Source organism: Anopheles funestus, chromosome 3RL, assembly GCF_943734845.2.
Source record: "Anopheles funestus chromosome 3RL, idAnoFuneDA-416_04, whole genome shotgun sequence".
Taxonomy (NCBI): Eukaryota; Metazoa; Arthropoda; class Insecta; order Diptera; family Culicidae; genus Anopheles; species Anopheles funestus.
In genome coordinates this window covers 64,846,064-64,866,630 of record NC_064599.1, presented here as the reverse complement: position 1 = coordinate 64,866,630, position 20,567 = coordinate 64,846,064, and the positions used below count along the sequence as shown (strand labels likewise).

Sequence of the window (20,567 nt, the reverse complement as noted above, 5' to 3'; positions counted from 1 at the left end):
TTTTTAATTTTCTCCCACCCAATACCCAATTCCAAGGTAGTATGTTTGTACATGTGTGTGTGTATGTACAAGCAGAATTGTGTGGAAAATTGGAAAAGGAAAAATTTAAACCTATGTACGTGTATGACCACCACGTTACGAGGGTAGGAAAGTTTTGCACCATGCTCGCCACCACCACCAGTGAAGGTGAAGCAAAAGGTGTGTAAAGCTAATCTCCGGTTGTTTTTCATTTTCATAAAATATGAAAATTATTAACATGGCGTGCTAACTGCACAAACATGAGCCTTCGCTTAGACGATCCTGCTTACGGACGGTACCTCCGGTAGAAGCTCAATTCCTTCTGCCTTCTGCTTGAAAGAAGTCGATTTCCGGTGATGTGTGGCCGAACCCGGGAGGAAACGGGCATTCGAACTGCTCCCCCCGCCTTTCCACTTGCATGTCCTCCTACCGCTTGTCTTTTTATGGAGGAAAAGTTACTAAAAACAAACCACGGTCCATCGTCCATCGTCATGCAAATGTGGCACATGGTAGCTGAAGCTCAAATGTTTCACCTCGTTGCACTCGTGCATTCTTTATCGTGTATCGTGTAGCGAAAGGAATCGACCCGAAATCCCATTTCGTAAACTCATACCTCTTTTTTTGTTGGATAGAATTTTTAAAAACCTGATGTACTTTCGACATGTCCGCAATGTAAGGTATTACGTGGAAAAACAAACCGATCGTTCACAAAAAAATCACTCTCACAACATGCTCCACATGCATGAAGTGTTCAATTTGAAGTTTATTCCAATTCTATTCTTTTCACCCCCTTTTTTCTAGGTCAATTCTAGATCAGCAAATTTTGATTGAGCCGTTACTGGCACCGGACAGCTGACAAACAACCAATTCCACTGCTGAAGGCGCAATAGTTTTGCGAAACTTTTTCCGTACACCGACCGTAATGCAGGAAGCCAAAACTAACTTTCGGTACAAACTGCCAACGAACTGCCTATACGAAATTTTGAAGCTTGTCAGGTGTGTGGCATTAAAATAATAAACTTTGCGAATTAGGTCTCCAGTTCGCCCGGGTTTTATGCTGTAACTGTTCGATTTTTTTTGGGAGTGAAATTCCTGCCCTCAAAATCCTTGGCATGGGTTGGAGGCTTGAAATATCATTTCAACTTTCCTTCCAACTGAGGTGACTGGGTCTGACAGGTTTCCTGCTTCCAGTTCCCTTTTTTTCTAATTTGCTTTACGGTAGCAACGAGAGCTTTCTTCTAAAAGGAACGAAACGTAACGAAAGTTTTGGCTACCGAAAAATTCGGTTCGGTTTCGGTTCGGAAATAGTTTCAGCATTGTTTTTGCAAAGTTAATTGGAACGCAAATCAAATCGAATCGGTAAGGCCATATGGCGAGCAGATGCTTACATTACTTTCAGTGCTGGAGTAGGAGTTGGTTTTTTCATAGTAACATTTTATGGCATTTAAACGATATTAAAAAGCTTCGAAAGCTTGATATTGGGATAAAATTACAAATATGTGTAATATATTAACGCGTTTTAGGCCTTTTATAAACCTTTCTCTACATTTTTATAGCCTGTACGGTCGGCCTCTGGTACCATGAAATTATAGAATAACTTTATTAATCATTCTTCACAATGATTTTCCAAGGAGCTCCAAGGATTTCCAAGGAGAAATAGCTTCAACCAATAGTTCTTCATTCTTCAAGTTTTTTTCAATATCTCAAGACTTCTTGTCATACGCTAAATAATTAGGATCTTATAATGAACCTTTAAGCAATGAGATAATTAGGGGAGCAACTGACCCACGAATCCACGAACAGTCGTGAGTGAGGGGCTTTTTTATCTTAGCCATCTTATTTCAAGAACATCAAGAATTGCACTAGAATTTCTTCTCCCTTAAATAGAGTCGCGGTGAAATGCCAACATGTCGCATTAATTTAGCGCTAAGAACTCAACTATAAATCTTGTATACAGATTTGCTAAGAACAAAGAACTTTTCAATACTGTTGAACTGGAAAGCTCAATAATTAACTAATTGTTCAATATTTCCCAAACTCAGGAAACTCCCAGCAACCAGATGGTAGAATCAAAGGTCAAAAAAGACTTCACTGACCTGCCCATCGGTATTGCTCCAGAATATGCTTGGAAAATACTTGTATTCTAACTCTCAACACCTAGGCTTGTGGCCTTAATATTATATCCTATATATCCTATATGATGATCTGATTCAACTGTCGAATCTTTGGGCGGTAAACACTCACCAAGTAACTTCCACAGCGTAGATCAACTTCTTTGGTAATGCGTGGCTTTCGTCATAAAATCCTTGAAAGAATCAATAGATAATATGTGAAAATGGTAAAACTGTATTGATGTTTCTTTTACAACACTTTCATCCTCATCCTATAAAATCTAATTGCAAAGAAGGTTTTGCAAGCTGTACCAACGCCATCATCCCAACTGATACTGACAATACCGCAATAAGCATTAGCGCTAAAATATATGTAATAAATATTAGGAATTAAATCCCAACTTCAACATTTTCCAATTCAAATCGTAACCCTTTCATATCATCTCAATACAATTTCCACACCACAAAGGGAACTTTCATACGCATCATCAACGTTTTGCGCAGTGACAATAAAATGTCGCTACATCCCTCAAAAACGATACGCCACGGTAGAATTAACACTCGCTCGCCCCAGTACTTACCATAATGAGGCCACATCCTTAATGCGATGTTTGAAATCTATCCTCGCGCCTCCTTCCAATGTACATAAGCATCGATAAACCCACTTACCATAACGGGCGCCACTGCCTGAGCGGATTATCATCGTACATTATTTCTCCGAGCAAAAAAACTTTTACCATCGTTATCCTTGCGGCGCCTTTCACCGGCTTTTGCTGCGTGTTGTCCTACGATGGAGGCTCCCAGTTTTCGGAGTAAAATCCACTTCATTAGTTCCCTTTTTTCCTAATCATCTCCAGCCTCGGTGTTGTTTCGTATCGAAGATTTTCCATGCTTTGCTGGCCATCTCAAAATTGTCACCCATCTTTCTCAGCAAATCCCGCCACTGCCTGTGCTAGAATTGATTCACTCAACGATGATAATGATATTAATGTTTTGCTCGAGCAAACAATCCGCGGCGGTGGTCCGGTGATGGTGGTAGCCGAAAGAATGGCGTCTGGGTTGCAAAAACCAAAACCATCGACGGATGGATGATGGGATGGAGGTGGATAGAATTAATTCAAGCATCAAACCATGACAACAGTTGTGGGATCCAAAATTAAATATCTTTCTGCACGCCCTGACGGACCACCATCCGTCATGCATCCGTTCTGCACGAACCATTTGGCATTAGGCCTTTTTTCCAATGGTAGCCGGGTGCCGGTTTCGAACCGAGTACTTTCAGTGGCATTCCAACAGCAATCAACAACGCTTGAGTGACAAATTCAACGGCAATGCCTCAGGAAAAAAACAACAATCTCTCTCTCTTTCTTAAATCGAGCAGCCTCAAAAAGAAGTGTCCTGTGTCAGTCCTATGTCCCCGTGAAAGTATGAAAAGGTTTCTTGGGTGCTTCCGGCCCACCGGACTGCAAAGAACACTGGTGCATGACTTTTGTTTTCCCCGCAAAAGTTGAGCCTGTCTTTTGTCAATTCATTTAATCGGATCGCCATTGCATTCACCAAAAACCAAAACAGGGAAGTTTTTCCCTTCCGTATCAAACGGTTCTTGGTTCCATGTTCCATTTGTTTTTGGGGAAAACACAAAAGAAGGATGCGGATATTCTTGGACCTCACGGTGTCTTCCTTTTCTTCACGTCAGCTCACAACATCAGTGTGCAGACGAGGCGTCTGAACGAATGTCCTTGAGCGATGGAAGCTGCATTATGCGGGAAAATGGCACAGAAAACTTCCCCCTTCGGTGTATGTACATAGCACCGATGCGAGAACCAAAATGAAGAAGATTAATGTAATCAGATTATCGGAGCGGCACAAGTGGGTACGGTGTACTAACGTCAGGTTTCTTTTTTTTTCTTTTTTGGTGTTTTGGATGGCAGGCGTCAGCTTGTCAACGAGCATAAATAGAAGCGAATCGAACAGTGTCAGCGTACGAATTGGTAGCTCGTCTAAGCACATTTAATTGATCTGGACAGACGACGAAGCGTTGTAGGGGGTTGGCTACGCCATGGTTCGGTAATTTCGACTAAAATGAGTCATCAACTTCGATCAAACTGAACCGCTCGGATTGGTACGGAAAGCAATTGAGCTGTTGGGCAAAGTTTGTCTAACCGAGATTCTTCAGTACAGTGGGAAGCATAATTTATAATTCTAGCATAATAAATAAGAAGGGTTAATTTAGTTCAACATTCTGCATTCTGCACAAACAATGATCTCGTAGATCAAATGAAAGCCTTTTTTGTACTAGCGGTTTACTCTCGAATAGATCGAAGCGCCTCGAATGGAAGAAACCAGTAAGAAAGAAATAAACATTTCCCAGTTTGGTTGCTGCCCTCTTGTATGTTCAATCTTTCTGCATGACCTTGTTAGAGGTAGAACCATGGAACGAAAATAACGCTCGTACGTTCATAAATTAAGCTTAAGCTAAAAGCCGAACGAAAAATCACGATCTTTCTAAGTATCCCCATACCGATAGTGGGACACATTTGCCTCACTATCGGAAGCAGTTTTTCCCCATTCTAATTCACAAAATGTGTCCACATTGATTATTGAAGGGGGGTTTGGTTTGTCGCATAACTAATCCTATTTGGAGGGAATAAGTTTGTTTGATCGATAGTATCATAACTAATTGCCTTTTCTCTCTTCCGCGGCCAATTTCTATCCAATTTCTTGGATAGTTTTAATTATATTTATTTACACAATTTTATTCATTTATTAAATTTTCTATAATTATTTTTTTGATTGTTTTTTGAAGAAAAATAATCGTTGCTACTGTTTTCAGATTTTATTTCAAAGTTTAATGTACTAATTCAATTATTATATTTACAAGTATTGTTGTGCCTATTAATATTTGAACAACAATGAATCATCTCGTATATGAATTATGAATCCTCAGTGATGAGAATCATGACGCGACTCTCAAGAGATTTATTAACCTCAAATTATTTAACTTTGGAGATTCATGAATCTTTAGGCATTCTTCACAAAGTTGTCTAAATTCATGAATCATTCGACCAAAAGAATCATTTAAAATAAGTTCCAACGAATAGATTTTCACAACTCCTTAAATTTTACATTTTTGTTTTTTTTGTTATTCTACCATTTGCCATCTTCTCCTATTTCCATTGCATAAACCAACGTAATAACGACTTAAGCCTAGCATAAGCATTCAACGCGCATCAGAACCAACAAAATAAAAAAAACCTTCTTCCTACCACATAATAGCTAATAATAAGTGAAGCTGATCGTGATTAAGTTCAACTGTACGGCGTGCTGAAAACAAGGTGGTCCTCCACCTTCTCCCGGCGGGTATGCAACGGCACCCGGGCGTCCGATGACAGGACCAGCCATCATGGGGTACCAACAGCAACAGCAGCAGCAGCAGCAGCATATAATCTCTTCTCCATCGTGCGCATTTTGCGGGAACGATTCCCGGATCGGTTCAGTTTACTCACGGTTTCGATCGGCCGCGATCGTGCATGCTCGCATAAATGGACAAAAATCGAATCGTAATCGATAGCCGCCTGGCACTACCAGCGGAACTGATGATGGGACCTTTTTCCCTCCCGCTCCCGGTTTGCGAGGATCACCACTCGATCGCACATCTTGAACGGGGGTGATCGGGGACGGTATTAGGCAGCCCCCAAAACAACAGCAACAACAAACAAAAAAAAGAGCAAGAAAATAAATGGGGAAACGAAAACATAATGTCGATGAAAATCGATCGATAATGATAATGCACAAATCTGGCAATATCTTGCCTTTCATGCTGTAACGGGCTTACCGCATTTGCTTCAGGTTTCCGTATCGTCTTTTGTTTACGTCCATGTTGCCCGTTGTCGTCGAGAGGGATTGGCGAAAAAAACTCTTCTTCTTCCCCACCACACCCCAAACCCCCCGGACCATTAAAACCAGCAAACTCGATAGGTCGAGATTAAGATATAAGCCCGCACAAACCCCGTCAAACCCCTTTTCCGGTGCAAGATGTGCAGGGGAACCCGAGGGGGAGGGCCCGGCGAGGGTTGGGAGTGAATCTTCTTTCCCGCGGGGTCGGGAATCGGTGTACAAAACCACGGCGGTGGCATGGTTGTGCGGAGCCCTGAGCAAATACATGAAAGCACGAACTGATAAATTTTGCGAACGGACATAAATTGCCGGAAGATCTTGCGCCAAGTTGGCCGTTGCGGCGTAGCAATGGTAACGGTGCGCTTGGTTGGTGGTTTTCGCGTTTCGTGCTCAATACACTGCCCCCACAACACGTGAACGTGAGTCGGATCCGGTCTAGAGCGTAGGTCGAGGAATTCATTTAAAATTCCGATCTCTACCATACGGTTTGGGGGGGGAGGGGGGTAAGGGATCGTATAAATGTGGAGGGACGAGGGGTGGATTATCGGATCGAATATGATCGCTACATCGTGTTGCGGATGCGGACGCCAGTAACGATCGTCCTTTGCCGAAACTGGCGTAGCAAGCGATCAGCAACCGTTACACTGTTTGATCGTGTAGATTGTTGGCAAGAGTTAAAAAAATAGAACACAATTTGAAAGATATGGCATATAATCCGTTCGAAAAAGGTTTTTCGTTTGAAAATTATCAGTCAATAATCAAACGTTTGATGTCATTACCATTTTGCGACGGTAAAATAGCCTTGTTTAAAAACATTCCAAAGTGAAGCATAATCATACAAAAATATTGAACTGCATACAAATCTCAACTCCCTGAAAACAAGCACCTTTCGAACCCGAAACTTCTCGAAACATATGCATCTTTGGATGTAAAAAAAACGGAAATATTTCACCGTTCAACAAAGTCGACCTAGACGGACGGACGGTAATGCAAAAGCAAACATACGGTAGCATTACAACCAGTGCATTACTTTGCACGCGCACAGCAAAACATGCTGCTTGCCGCATAAATATGCATAAGCGAGAAGTTCAACCAGCCCGAACCGGGCCAGGTCCCGGGCTCGTCGGCATACACACCACCCATAACGCCATTTACCTTTTTGCGTATGCAAACCGCACAGCCAGGTGCACCGCGTACTATTCGCGCTATATCTATATGTACCTTGGGCTGTATCAAAAATTACCACGAAAACCATAGCAACCGATGGTGAAAATCGTTTGCCAAAACCCCGAAACGACAACGTAACGGCTTACTCGTGTAAACCAGAAATCTGCGTACCGTTTCAATGCACGTACTGTACAGTGGCATAAACGTAAATCTGGACATGCAGAAATTGCACGGTTGTTAGTATTTGAGAGTACAGTGGAGCGCCGATTATCCGGGTACCTTTTATCCGGCTGTCCTATTATCCGTGCAGCTCGGAAACGAACAGTTCTAAAGGCGAATTGACATATTAACTGCATACCGGTGATGGCAAGAAATAAAAGCCTCAGTAGGTCAATGGTACAATTGGCTCAATTTCGATCAAATAGAACAGATTTGTTCTGTTATCTAGGTGCAGAAGTGCACCTAAGAATATTAACATTTAGCTTTAGCAAAAAAAATCCTACCATTACACACTAAACACTAATATTGATCAATAAAAAGAGTTGTGCCTATTATCCGTGATATTCGCTTATCCGGCAGGGGCTGAGTCCCGATGAGCACGGATAATCGGCGTTCCTCTGCAGTTTCTTATTGTCTAGCATTAGATATTCATGAGTATTTCTATACAGTAATTACCCGAGATACGCGGATGATGCGTTCCAGAGAAATCCGCGTATCTCGAAAATCCGCGTATCTCGAATACTGGATGACATGTAGTTTATACCTCCTATTCAGGGATCCAATGTGTGCGCAAGAAGAAAAGTTATTTTTTAAAAACACAAAACAGACCGTTATTTAATCATATTTAACACGTTCAACGATTTAAGATAGGGATGAGCAACCTTTTAGAGCTTCGGGCCACATTCAAAATCAAAAACTGGTTGGCGGGCCACATTGCAGGATGCATTGATATAATAATGAATGTAGTAAAGCTGCTTTTATCCGGACTTTTTCGGACTAGATGCATTGTTGTATTTTTTAAAAGTGAATTAGGATTAAAAATCATTTTTTTTAGTTTTGCGTGTTGCATTAACCGGGTAATTTGCACTTTTAATTCTTAATAACATTTGCTATAAAATTTGCTACTGGCTATTCGCGGGCCGCAGGTTGCTCATGCCTGATTTAAGATATACGGCCTGGCCGTTGTTAGGTGAAATAAAAAAAACATATTCAACGCCGTGTCAAAAAATGCAACAAATCTACGGTGATGAATGTGTTAAACATAATTTTCAATTACATTTTATTCATTATGCATGGAACGAAAAATTATTTTATTGATGTAATAAAAGTTTACAAATAACTAAATTCACAAAGGAACGAATAAAATATAACTATAAAAGATAAAGTATAAAGTATAAACTCCTCTTTCTGTCAAATTTAAAAAACCGCGTATCTCCGAATCCGCGTATGTTGAGAACCGCGTAACTCGGATATTTACTGTACTTTCATTTTCTGTATCTTCCTGAAATGCATCCACAACAAAATTAGACCAAAAATCAGCTTCTAAACTTAAGGTATGGACAAAAGAGTACAGAAAGATAATTTTCTTTATTAAGTTTGATGAACTTAATCTTGATATCATCAATCATACTCTAAAGGCTGAAATATTTTTGAAAGCACACATAAATAGTACATTGGTTAGTTGTAACAAAATAACTACTTCAGTATACAAAAGAGAACTTAACGCTGTCTCAATATTTTTTTATTCATAAGGAACGGCCTGGCCGTATTGCTGACACTTTCTCAATATTAGGATAGAAAAAAGAGCAATACATCTAGGATATTCTTCAAAAAATAAAAAAGGATGCTACTGTTAAATTATCAACCCTCCATACAGTAAATCAAAATGAAAGCATTCAAAGTGTGGAATAAATCGAACACTTTGAAACAACGTTTAAGTAAGATGAGAGATCCTCGCAATCCTCCTCATTTAACGTGATTGAATAGAAAACTGATAAGAAAACAGTTCCTATCAACTGTTCGGAATTCTGTATAATTCACAAACAGAGCAAATTGTTTAATTTCCAATCGTCCGGCATTGCTTTTAGGCCACTGTACATGCATGTAGAGCGTTGGAATGCTAGCAATGGATACATTTTGCAGGGCATATAAAACTTTTCTCACTATCAGCATTCCTGTGGGTTCGTTCGCATCGTTTTCCGTTCCGTGTGTGTATTGTGTGGTTGGAAGACAAACAATTTTTCGGTAGCTTTTGCTTAACCGCATAAAACCGCATGCAAGGTATGGTAAACTATTTTGATTGTTTTAATTAAAGCCTGTTTTGGGATGTGCGTGCCACCTTATTGAACGAAGTGGTACTGTGGGAGAAAGTATGAGAAATGGAAAATTTAACAAAAACTACAAAATAAGATTTTTCTTCTCCTTTTCTTTTTTAATGCTAAAATAAATGTATGTTCTGTATTTATGTAGTTTAATTTATTTCAGTTTAATTGTAACCCCTGAGGAGATTTTTTATTCGTTTTTCTAACATAAGTAAGAACTTACTAATAATTGAACGAACGAATGTTAACACTAAACGCACGACATTTACAGTTCTCTTTCACTAACTAGAGAGAAATCAAATATTCGCTTTACTAACATCTCTGCTGCTACTATCTACTACTACTTCTACTACGTCTTGTATCTCCAAAGGCGTCTGCAACGATGCACTTGTTTATACAACAAACAGTCACCGATGCTCACCGAAAAACACTACGTGAAGCGAGACGACACGTCGCGCACGGTTTATTTACAAAACATTTGAACTGTTCTCACCAGCTGACGACGATGAACACAAAGCGAAAAGAAAAAAGGGCACCGTTGTAACTGCAAGCCTCCGGTACCGTGGCCTTTGGCTATTTGACAATTACCAGCTTATTCAACCTTTGCCATCCGTACTATCCGTCCAGGTGACGTTGGCTCGCACGGTGCCTCGACCGGGAGGCACCGATTCGTCTCGAAACGAAACAGTTACAGCTGCATCCTTTCTGATCGGGCTCAGATTTCACGTCCTCCCCAGATGCCGTGGACTTGTCGAGCGATTCCAACTCCCGTAGCCTAACGTTCACCGATGGTCTTCTCGTACGATGGCGCCGCCTCATTCGCGCTGAATAAATAAAATCACGCCTCCGGTGTGTGTCCGTTTTGACAGCTGTTTGTCCTTTTGACAGGTGCGTATCTTTATCGATTGATTTGCTAGTGATCTTAGTAGCCGATGGAGGCGCTAGTGTCGTTAGCGGGCTTTTAAGTTTTTCAGCTTTTTCCTTTTTCGCGTCCATTTGCTCTTCATCCGTAGTGTGGACACCGAATACCTTGGCAAGTGCACGTGCAGCGCCGACAAAAATTGGCTTGAAACGTTCCTTAAGATTCTTTAGTGCCGTTTTCAATGGTTTTTGCTTGATGAGAAGATGGGCACTCTCGATTTCAGTTTGCAACAATTTCCCTATAACGTGTGGCCAAGATTCAGCTTGCACTTCCTTTTCCGACTGCACTAAAGTCGCATTTAGCATTGGATCTGTATCGAACTCATCCGAATCTTTAATCTTATGATCTGCTAATTTTAAACCATGCGAATGACTTTCGTCACTTGGTTTCTTCGTTTTGCCCTCTTTACATTCCATATCCGCATGTTTCTCTTTTATTTTGATTGGTTCAACTTTTTCCTTGTGAATTCTATGTTCCTCATCTTTGTTTCTGTCTAACGCATGTATGATCTTCTCATCTTTCACCGTTTTATCAAGCTCTTTTTGTTTTACAATTTTTTCAAACAATTTCATAATTTTCGAACTTTCCGACAACTTGTCTTCACTTATTTCGTTACCATCTTTGGACTTTGACGCCGGTACATCGTGCTCCCCATGCACTATTGCGTTCTTTCGCTTTGGAATGCTAAATATAACTTCATTTTCATGTGATTCTGGAGATGTGTCTTTCAAATGTTCCACAGATTTGAAATGGTCGTTACTTTTTGGAACAAGGGTAGATTTCGTTGCGGTTTTATCAACATTAGCGATTCTCTTTCCTTCATGTTCGGCGTTATGTTTTGAGCTTTTCGGAACTGTAGGTGTTGTATTGTTGGCGTCCGTTTCTGTTCGTCCTTGAGAAGAGTTAAACTTTCTCGCTTCAAATCTTAGTTTGTTCCGTTCCGCTAATTGCTTTCTACGGAATTCTCTTCTAGCATTAATTCTCTTCCGGGCGGGTCCAATGCGTTCATCCGATGTTGTCATCTTGCTAGCATCCTCATGATTAAATTCTGCCGATTTGTACGACCTCGTTACAGCATCTTCTTGCTTTATATGTGGGCTAGCAGTATGTGTCCGTTCCTTTTTGGGAGTTCTAGCTGTTTTCTCTTCGTCCTGAGAAGCACTACACGTTACACTAGCAAATTTAACCTTTGAATCTTCACTCGCATGACTACCGCAAAGTTCACATACTTCAGCACAATCAGGACCTTCACAAACGATGCGAAAAACGCACTGTTCACAGGTCTTTCGATCTGAGCTCGCTGGTCGGGCGGTAGTAAACAGAAATCCTTCACTTTTCTTCGCCACAAACAGTTGCGGATTGTTGGACAATTTTAAATACACTTCCACCGGTTTCTGGCTGTGCTGCTGTTTGTCGTTATGATCAATTCGTTCTAAGCTCACATCTTGCTTAACGTTACGGCGTCGATCACCGAAACAGCCAACACAACACAAGCACAACAGTAAGCTTAAGCCAAGCCTTCTAATCATGATCCCACATTCACCAGCGACCTGCGCCTGATAGCTACTTTCGTTAAAACTGTTCACGGTCAAGTGTTTTATCGTTTTCGCCCGGCTAGCCGCAGACAACGGCACGGCCAGAGTGGTGTAGTGAACCTCGTTTCAGTTACGTGATGTTTTTAACAGTCTCTTGTGTTATTTGCAAAGCCCTTTTACCGCACACAGAGTGTGAAAAGTTTGTCGTTTTTTTTTGTCTAACGCCAAATCCTCTTCTGTTCTGTGTTGCGTAAATGTAAAGAAGCCAACTGTCACACGCCAACTCTTAAACAAACCGTACACCGCCGTTCCTAGGTGCTATGATGTACTTTTCAAACTCAAACACGGCGAACATGTTACCTTTTTTGCGGGTGTCCAGTCCAGTCTGTAAGCACGCGTCCAGGTCAAAACCGGAAACCACAAATGCGCGTCCCAGACTGTATCCATCCGCCATGGTTCCAATTCGGCCGAGCGATGACGAGCGAGCGAGGTTGCGTAATGGGACAAAGTGTAAGAAAAACTTTGCCCATTTCGGTGAGAATGGTTGCAGTTGCAGATGGGGCCACTTTTTCCGTGGTTTGAACAGTAAGAATGAACAGATCTGAAGGCTAGGGGGGAGAGAAAAAAAACTCACACACACACATCCCGACACACTGCATCGATGCCAGCTGATGCCGGCAAAGTGGCGAACCAAATTTACGCCCGGGACCGCTAAAAGCTTCCAGTTATTGCTAAGTTACCCGGAGACTTTACCGTCACCGAAAGTGCTACACGCTTCGATTAATGGGCCGAACAGTAAGTAATTGCAGTAAATCAGAGCACAATGGCTTCGATTTAGTTACTGCTGTTCTACCGTTTTTTTTTTTGATGATATGGAACAAACTTTTGGACCAGACATCTCGTGCAATCGATATTGGACGACACTCGCTGGACAGACGATGTGCATTGGGTGAACTAATCGAACCTGTGTCCTGTGTACTGTTGTATGAAATGTATTGAACGAGTAATTCAATAGGATAAGAATAGTTTTCCGATAGGTTGATGTGAAATTTGTAGCTATGGTGTATTTATAAACAAAGGTAAGGATTATTTTATTCCAAAAAAATTAAATTCAATGACGTGAAAATGAAGAACGGCACACCAAAACACAATCAAAACTTACAAGGTGAAAATGATATGATTCCTAACGATCACTGAATTGTATTTAAACAAATTTTTAATTATGTTGGGTGGATGGAAAACGTTCCTCCACAACTTGTCTTCAAACCCAAAAATAGTTTAAAATATTTTGAATTGATCTGAATTATCTTCGAACACCGGTTAAAAACCGAAAGAACATAGGAGGAGATTGATATGAATCGTGTTCCTTTCGTAAGGAAGTTAATAAGATGAGAAAATCTGACTTGAAGCTGTGATCTTTAAGCTCAAAGTGCATGGAACACACTTCAACTTCTCTCTTCTCTTTCTCTCTTAACATTTATTTACATTTTTATTTTGATAATGATCCTTGTTGGCATTAGCTAGATAATAGCTTAACGAGAGATACATAATTTCTTTCGAAAAACAAATGAGATCTCCTGGCAAATAAACATATCCAGACTATTAAAAAATACTACCAAGTAACTAGGAGTACATAATTCAAAGTAATACTAAGCTCTGCGGAGCAGTTCAAGGCACTTCGAAATAGATCATAATCTGTGGAGCACTTTAATCAATTGTTGAACCTACTTGGAATTCGATAATGTGATTCAATGGCTGAGAGGGATTTTATTCATGAATCCATTCCGGACATCACCAAAAAAGCGAATATTGGAAGTCACTCAACCATTTTTAAAGGAAGTCAACGACGATGCAGAATTCATAAAACGTATTACAAGCGATGAGAACTACGGGATTATGAAACTGAAATTTATGGATATGCCATTGAAACGAAGATTTCTGTGAAGATATTCTAGATCCTTTAGACAAGCATTGGAAATGATCAATATTGAGGTAGACAAATGAATACTTCTTCATGTTAAAAATAGTATTTATTTATGCATTCTAGCTCAAAAATAGCACAATCTATCTTAATGCAACATTGAAATGTCGCTATTTTGTTACAAAACTTTATCTCCATTTTAAAATACCAAAGACCACACACGAGTGTTTTTTTTCCTACTCTGTGTTCTTCCCCGGAACACTGTAACTGTCGTGTGGAATTTACCCCGCTGGTACAGTGTAACCCATCTAAATCCACAGTCCCGCTCGCGTGCTGTCGCATTCCGTACATTCGGGGGGAAAAATTTTGCCAAAACTTTCAGAATTTATTGTCGCCAACTTCCACGCTTGATGCGCTTCCGTTCCACGCGTATGCACACCGAGAACCCGAAACCGAGAATGTTTCAAAAATAGCGTCATCTCGCGCCAACTCCCTGCTCAACCAATTATCAACGGGTGGTATAGTGGTGATGAGTGATCTATGCCGGCCCATTTCGCGCACACAGACACACACACGCGTCCACATCCTTCTTATAACCCCCCCCCCTCCCTCCCTTCCCCCTTCGGTCAGCGGCCATGAAAGGGTCGTCTCTTGATGATGAAGCACAGCGCGACCAATTAGTTGGAGCGTCCCATGGAAGTGAGCAGACGCTCCCGCAGGAGACACTTCATATTAGTTGACATCAAAGTGCACGGCACGGCGCAGTGGCAAACATATTTTCTGCGCTATTTATACAAAGTGCCGCGCATAATTTGCTTTCTTGCCTTCGGAATTGCCTTGTTTTTTTTTCACTACTACTTCACTTTGAAGGTTGTGTTGCATGGGGTGAACTATGGGGCCACAGCCAGACGCGCATTTTCTTCATCCTACCAGCGAACGACCAGAGATCGACTTTTGTTTTTCGGATATCGTGCCCATTTGCCAGAGTTGTGGCAGCTGGCACCTTACCCGGTCGGCAGGTAATTAGCTGCGAAACAAATCATTCTACTACGTCAAAGTCGAGGTCAAAGTTCGAGCTGCTCGGTAATTAGAAGATGGTGGTTCCGATGGTGGTTTAAAAACCCGGCAACGCCGGGTATGTCGCCATACATTCTGACGCTTGGTGAGGCTTGGTTCCCTTTGGCTTAGGCGCCAGTATCGCGAGTTGGCGTAAACGATCCGTTTTTGGGAAGTTTAAATTTAGAGCCATCCCGTACCACAGGCGATCACTCACGATCACCCACTCCTTTCGCTCTGGAGCAGTTTGCCAGGTACCGAGAACAGCCAGTACCCTGCGTATATGTGTGAAGCATCCAGGTTCCCCTGATTTCTGACATCCCCCGGCGGGAGACAAAAGAATTAAAAAGTGCACTAGTGTGTGGTCCATATGGTCGATGTCTTTGATCTGACGGCAATGTCAGGTCCCATTTCGGCTGTACTGAAAGACGCAACATAAGTATCAACAATCTCAGACATACAACCCAGCACCGTTGTGGTCCGTGGTCGTTACACTCTCACGATGACTTCGACTTCCCGTATGAAAAGTGACAACCAGTAGCGACTCCGTGCGCTTCGTGCCATCACGTACGTTACGCATGTTACGTTGGTTCGTTCGAATTTTGATGGAACAAATCGACTGCTCTCCAGTCGTAAAGTGAAGGCAAAAGTGGAATTCCTCGGAATTCTTCGTACCATGAATCGATAAAGCAATCATGTCATCAGGCTGCTCCTTCTTTCCACTTTCTTTCGTTTAGTAAACCAATCAATCTGCTCAACTATTACCCTGACGTCGATTTATGATTTTCACCGAAAGCTATTATCCATTTTATTGAATTGACTCAAACTGCCTAGGAATTCTAAATTCTAAAAATTCTAAAATTCTAAAATCATTTTCCTGATTTGAAGTAAAATATTAAAGCGTCGAAATCATCACTCATCATTCAATATGCATAAGCGAAATCGAAACAGTGGTTTACCGTGACCTAATTTACTGGCCAATCAAGTGCATTTCTAATTACTCGAACTGATACTACCAGAGGTATAACTCACTAACTTGAGCACGTATCGTTTAAACGACAAGTTCAACCGAACTGCAGCTCCCGCGGTCCGGCTCCATCACGTTGCACGTGGCCAAATGTCTCCAGAAAAGTTTCCACACTCGCACGCAGAGATATAAATGGTCATAAATCGTGAACGAATTTCCCTTGATTGGAAATAACCGATGCCAAAGTTTTTCCGGGTATTTTATGACTGTGGTGTCCGCAGTTGGACGTCCCGGTGGCGCCATCAGAATGTGTGGATTTTGGATGTCAATTTTTGCTGCTGGAAAATTACTCAGAAGAAGGGAACGTTTGACGTTAAACACATGTACTTACACTGGAATAGTCAACATACGATAAATGAGTGAGAAACATAATCAAAAAGAGTAAAATTGTGTATGCTTTGGAATGTTTTATTTTTCTCTCAAAAATTCCTTATCAAAACAAACAGATAACAAGCGCAAAGTCTGTTCGAAAGATGTCCAACATAAACCTTCCCATATTACGTTCTATCCGTTTGCTCGGTGCTACGGTTTACCAACTAAAATAGCTTGTACAAACTACTACAGGATGTTCTTGTAAACGAAACTTACTTACTCGGTATCTTGTTAGGGCTTACATCTACCAGCTGCTATCTTCACCGCAGAAAAGACGTTAATAGTATCGATAGACACCGGTAGCAGCATCAGTTGCAGCGGTAACTTTTCAAAACCTTCCGAATGCTGAAGCAACATGAACCTGACTAACTTTCCCCTTAGTAGAAAAAGTATCTACTTGCCAATTTGGCATCAAACTTTTACCTGCTGGTAACACAATAAGTTTTTGGTGGGTAAAAATTCAATCATGTAAATGTATCTTGTCATGGATATGTAACGCACAGAACAAGCGTATCGTGTGTAATCACTTGCCGAAAGGTGGATCAAACTTTTTAACATGAAGCTAACAGCTTCGGTATCAAAAATATAAAATTATTATTTTTGAATATTCCTTCCTTTAACGCTATTCAGTAACAATCTTCGACACTGTCCAATTTAAACAATCTTACTCTGATTGAGGGTCATATTTAAAATCATCCAAACAGGACAAGAAACAATTCTTCACGCTCATTACCGTTCATCCGAAGGATGGTTTCTTCATTAAAATGTAAGGTTTTTATACGATACTATAATTAATAAATTATACGGTCAGCTTTAGATGACAGCAATAATAGGTTTTCTCCCTTTTTCTTGTCCCCTTTTTTAGCTGTAATTACTATTCCTTCGGCCTAGTTACGGTGCAATCTGACACACGATAGATCAAGGAAAAGATTTGTGAGGTAAGTGTCGTTTCTGCCATCATTTGCCAACTGCTGGTACATTGTTTCTTTGCTGTAAGTTTGTAAACTATTGTCTCGCTTTTTATGCATTTCCTTTAGGATACTTACTGTTTTTATTCAACAAAAACACAATTTACTTTTCTTTTTACGACTTTGTTTCTTGTTTCTTGTATTTGTTTCTTGTTTAATTACTTAAACCAAATAAGCAAAAACAAATTTAACAATATCAATGGCGATTTTTTTTATTTACGAATGTACTAAGATGCTATTCCTTAGGTTTTGTATATAAATTTGAAGGAGGTTTTTTGGTGGAGAGAATTTTCTACAACGGGGAAACAATGTTTGATAGTTATTTTCTGAAAAATCCTCTCAAAAATCAGAACTGAGGCTTTTAAATGCCGAATATTTGCGCATTTTTAGGACGTAGTAGAGAACCAACTAATTATCGTTATTGAAAAGAGAGCCATTCCCCGAGTAACTCCACCAAGGTTTTTGGGACATACTGGCCATAGCATGCAAGGACAAATTTATCAATATCCACATTTACCACCGAACTGCTCATTTCTTTCCCTCATTTCCTCAAATAGTCTCATTCACTAAACGAATATTGTAAAACTATGGTTTTAAAAACTAACCTTTTGATTACTTTGTCAAATTGCATTTTCTACCATCAACGGTTGCCCATTTGGCGTTGCTCTCCCCAGTAAACAAGCAGTTTACCCATGATGGTGAATCTAATTTGCCATCCGCTTATGGACCCGATCCCCTATATGACGGGGTGGGGCAGTTTAGTTTCAAACTTTATGCATTGCAATTTTGTGTTTATCGAAGGAAGGAATTTTCCCTTCAAATACCACCCGTACGTTACGGTGCTGGTGGGTTTTTGTTTGGGTGAAAATGGAGTATGAGGTGGAGTTACATTTTCATCTCGGTAAACTCATTCCGGCTGTTGTAAGATCCTGTACCATAATATGAAGGACCATCGAATTGCCTACATTTAGGCGCTAGTGTTTACGCTTCGGGGCAACACTGGGAATGGTAACCAAAAAGTACACGCATCGGCCCCACCTCGCAAACCTTAAGTAAGGATTTGGAAAGCATTCGTTCTGATCCGTACACCCAGCTCGGGTGTACGGTAGGGTCAACATCCGGCCAACGTCAGCCTGCAGTCGTATTCGCTAGTGCAAAGATTTTCACCCCCAAAAAAAAACAAGAGTGGAGTGAAGCGAAACATAATCCCACGAACGTAACCATGGCAACGGAAAAGGTATAGATTATATTCTACCACCGGTCAACAATGGCTTTTTGTTGGTTAAATCCGACATTTCTTTCATTCATTTCTTTCGAATACATTTCGCATGTCAGTCGGTCAAGCGCGTGCAACTTCTGTTTTGGGGCGCAGTTGACCAAATCAGAGTATTGTCCCCACCAACCACAAGGCCCACCAAGGGATGGGAATGCGTGCTGCAGCGTATCGTAAGCCATATTATCGCCCCTCGTCAGTATCATTCGGCCTACGGTTATTACCACTCCGGGAATGGGTAAGATAAAGCTAAACTTTGTCGTGCAATTTTTCGTGACCGAATGCAGGAGCATGGACCTAGAATGTTATCCTTTCCAGCCACCGAATCCAGATCTCTGAAGGGTTCTCCGACTACAAAACAAAACCCTCACACAGCAAAACTGGCCCAAGTCATACGTCCACTCTGGTACTCTACCGAGTGTAATGTGGCGTCGGTTTCATGTGAGATCCCTTAACAAGCTGCTTGTATTAAATTATTTATTGGCTACTTTCCCCAAAAACACACACCCGTGTATTGGCATCTTTAGCGTCCTTTAGCTACTAACAACACACGCGCAAAGACTACGCAACCCCTCTTTCGGTAAGGGTAACCGTACGCACCACAGTACAGGTTTTTGTTTTAACGGGCCCCTTCTTTTTTGGGGGAAATATTTGCCAAATTTCACTCGAGGCACTCGTTTCCCGGTTCCCATTTCAGGGCCTACCGCTTCTTCTTCTGTTTGTGCCACCACCATTACATTACCGTCTTAGTGTGCTTTAGCATTTTTACACCTCGTAAAATGCACGATTCGTCTCAGGGGTTTGCTTTTTTTTGTGCGACTGCCAAGGAGAAAAGCAGTGACAAAAAAACACCTTCAAAAAAGAGGCCTGCAAGCCATACGCTTAAAACACACATATGAGTTTTTTATTTTCCCTGTAATGGGTCTAAAAACCCTCCGTACAATCAGGCTGACGGTGTGCGAAAGCGATCAAAACAACGGTCGGTCGGAAGAAATTTAGTATCCCCGCGGAAAGTCTACACCCTTCTCCCCATCTCTCTTCCCATACCTTTTCTCACTCTCCCTTATCCATAGCTACCAAAAAGGAAGAGGGTGGAAATGGCGAAAAAATGGAGCTCATTGTATGCCCGGCGTAATGATAATTTATGGAAATGTGATTTTTCTGTTTATGAGATCGTTTTTTGGAGAGTGAGACGCATTCGGGATTGCATGCGAAAAAGCACCAGAACCAACAGAAGAAGTAAACGGAAATAATCGTACGTTTCATTCGATTCGTATTTTAAACATTCTAAAGGACTGTCAAATGTTGCGTTCATCTATGAATTCATGCTGCAACATTGATGCTAATAATCAGTTTTAAAATTAGTAAGCTAATTAATAACTAAAAATGAATTGTTGCACACGGAGTATACTCCGGACACGAACAGGATTGCCGTTGGTGTTTAACACTGATTTTATTAAACTCTAACTTCCGCTTTTATACCTTCATTTATATTTACTTTAAACATTGTTTTTGTTCGCTTATTATTAAACAGCAGCGTCATCAGCATGCCGATCGACCATCAATTGCTCACATGATCGCCGCTATGTTTATTATTAACTAAGTGCAACGCAGCCAAACCGTTCCGCTCGCTCGATCGGGCGGATGGCTACGGTGACCTACTGAACTAGAGATGAATTTTGTCTACTGAGGCTTTTTTTTCCGTCAGCGACATGAATCGTTTGATTAATATCCAGAAGTTTCGAGTGGTGCTATCATTTGAGTACGAGCACACGGATCTTTCATACCCTGAAGCTTCATAGTGCAACACTTAATTTACGCCGGAACCTTCTATCGAAATTTGCACCCAACGCGCGTTTGTTTGTAGTTTAATGAGGAAATGGGGAAAGGGCTGTAACCGAACGAAAGCCCAGTAAAAAAGATAACAAACGATTTTTGAAATTAACATCCAAGAATGCGTAAACGTAATTAAAATTCAT

The 20,567-nt window shown here is 41.0% G+C and overlaps 1 protein-coding gene across 8 annotated transcripts in view; it reads left to right on the top strand.

Annotated features, from left to right (window-relative positions):
* The window catches only part of LOC125769092 (probable lysine-specific demethylase 4B), a 217,126-nt gene that overhangs the window by 169,728 nt on the left and 26,831 nt on the right, over positions 1-20,567 (top strand). For 4 of the 8 annotated variants that reach the window (XM_049437545.1, XM_049437544.1, XM_049437547.1 and 1 more), the window contains one exon: positions 17,213-17,285. The exons of 2 other annotated variants lie outside the window; for them this stretch is intronic. The gene's annotated coding sequence lies outside the window, so the exon portion shown is untranslated. Of the gene's footprint in view, positions 1-17,051; positions 17,114-17,212; positions 17,286-20,567 lie in introns of all 8 variants that reach the window. 2 more of the 8 variants (XM_049437550.1, XM_049437548.1) reach the window with 1 other exon arrangement.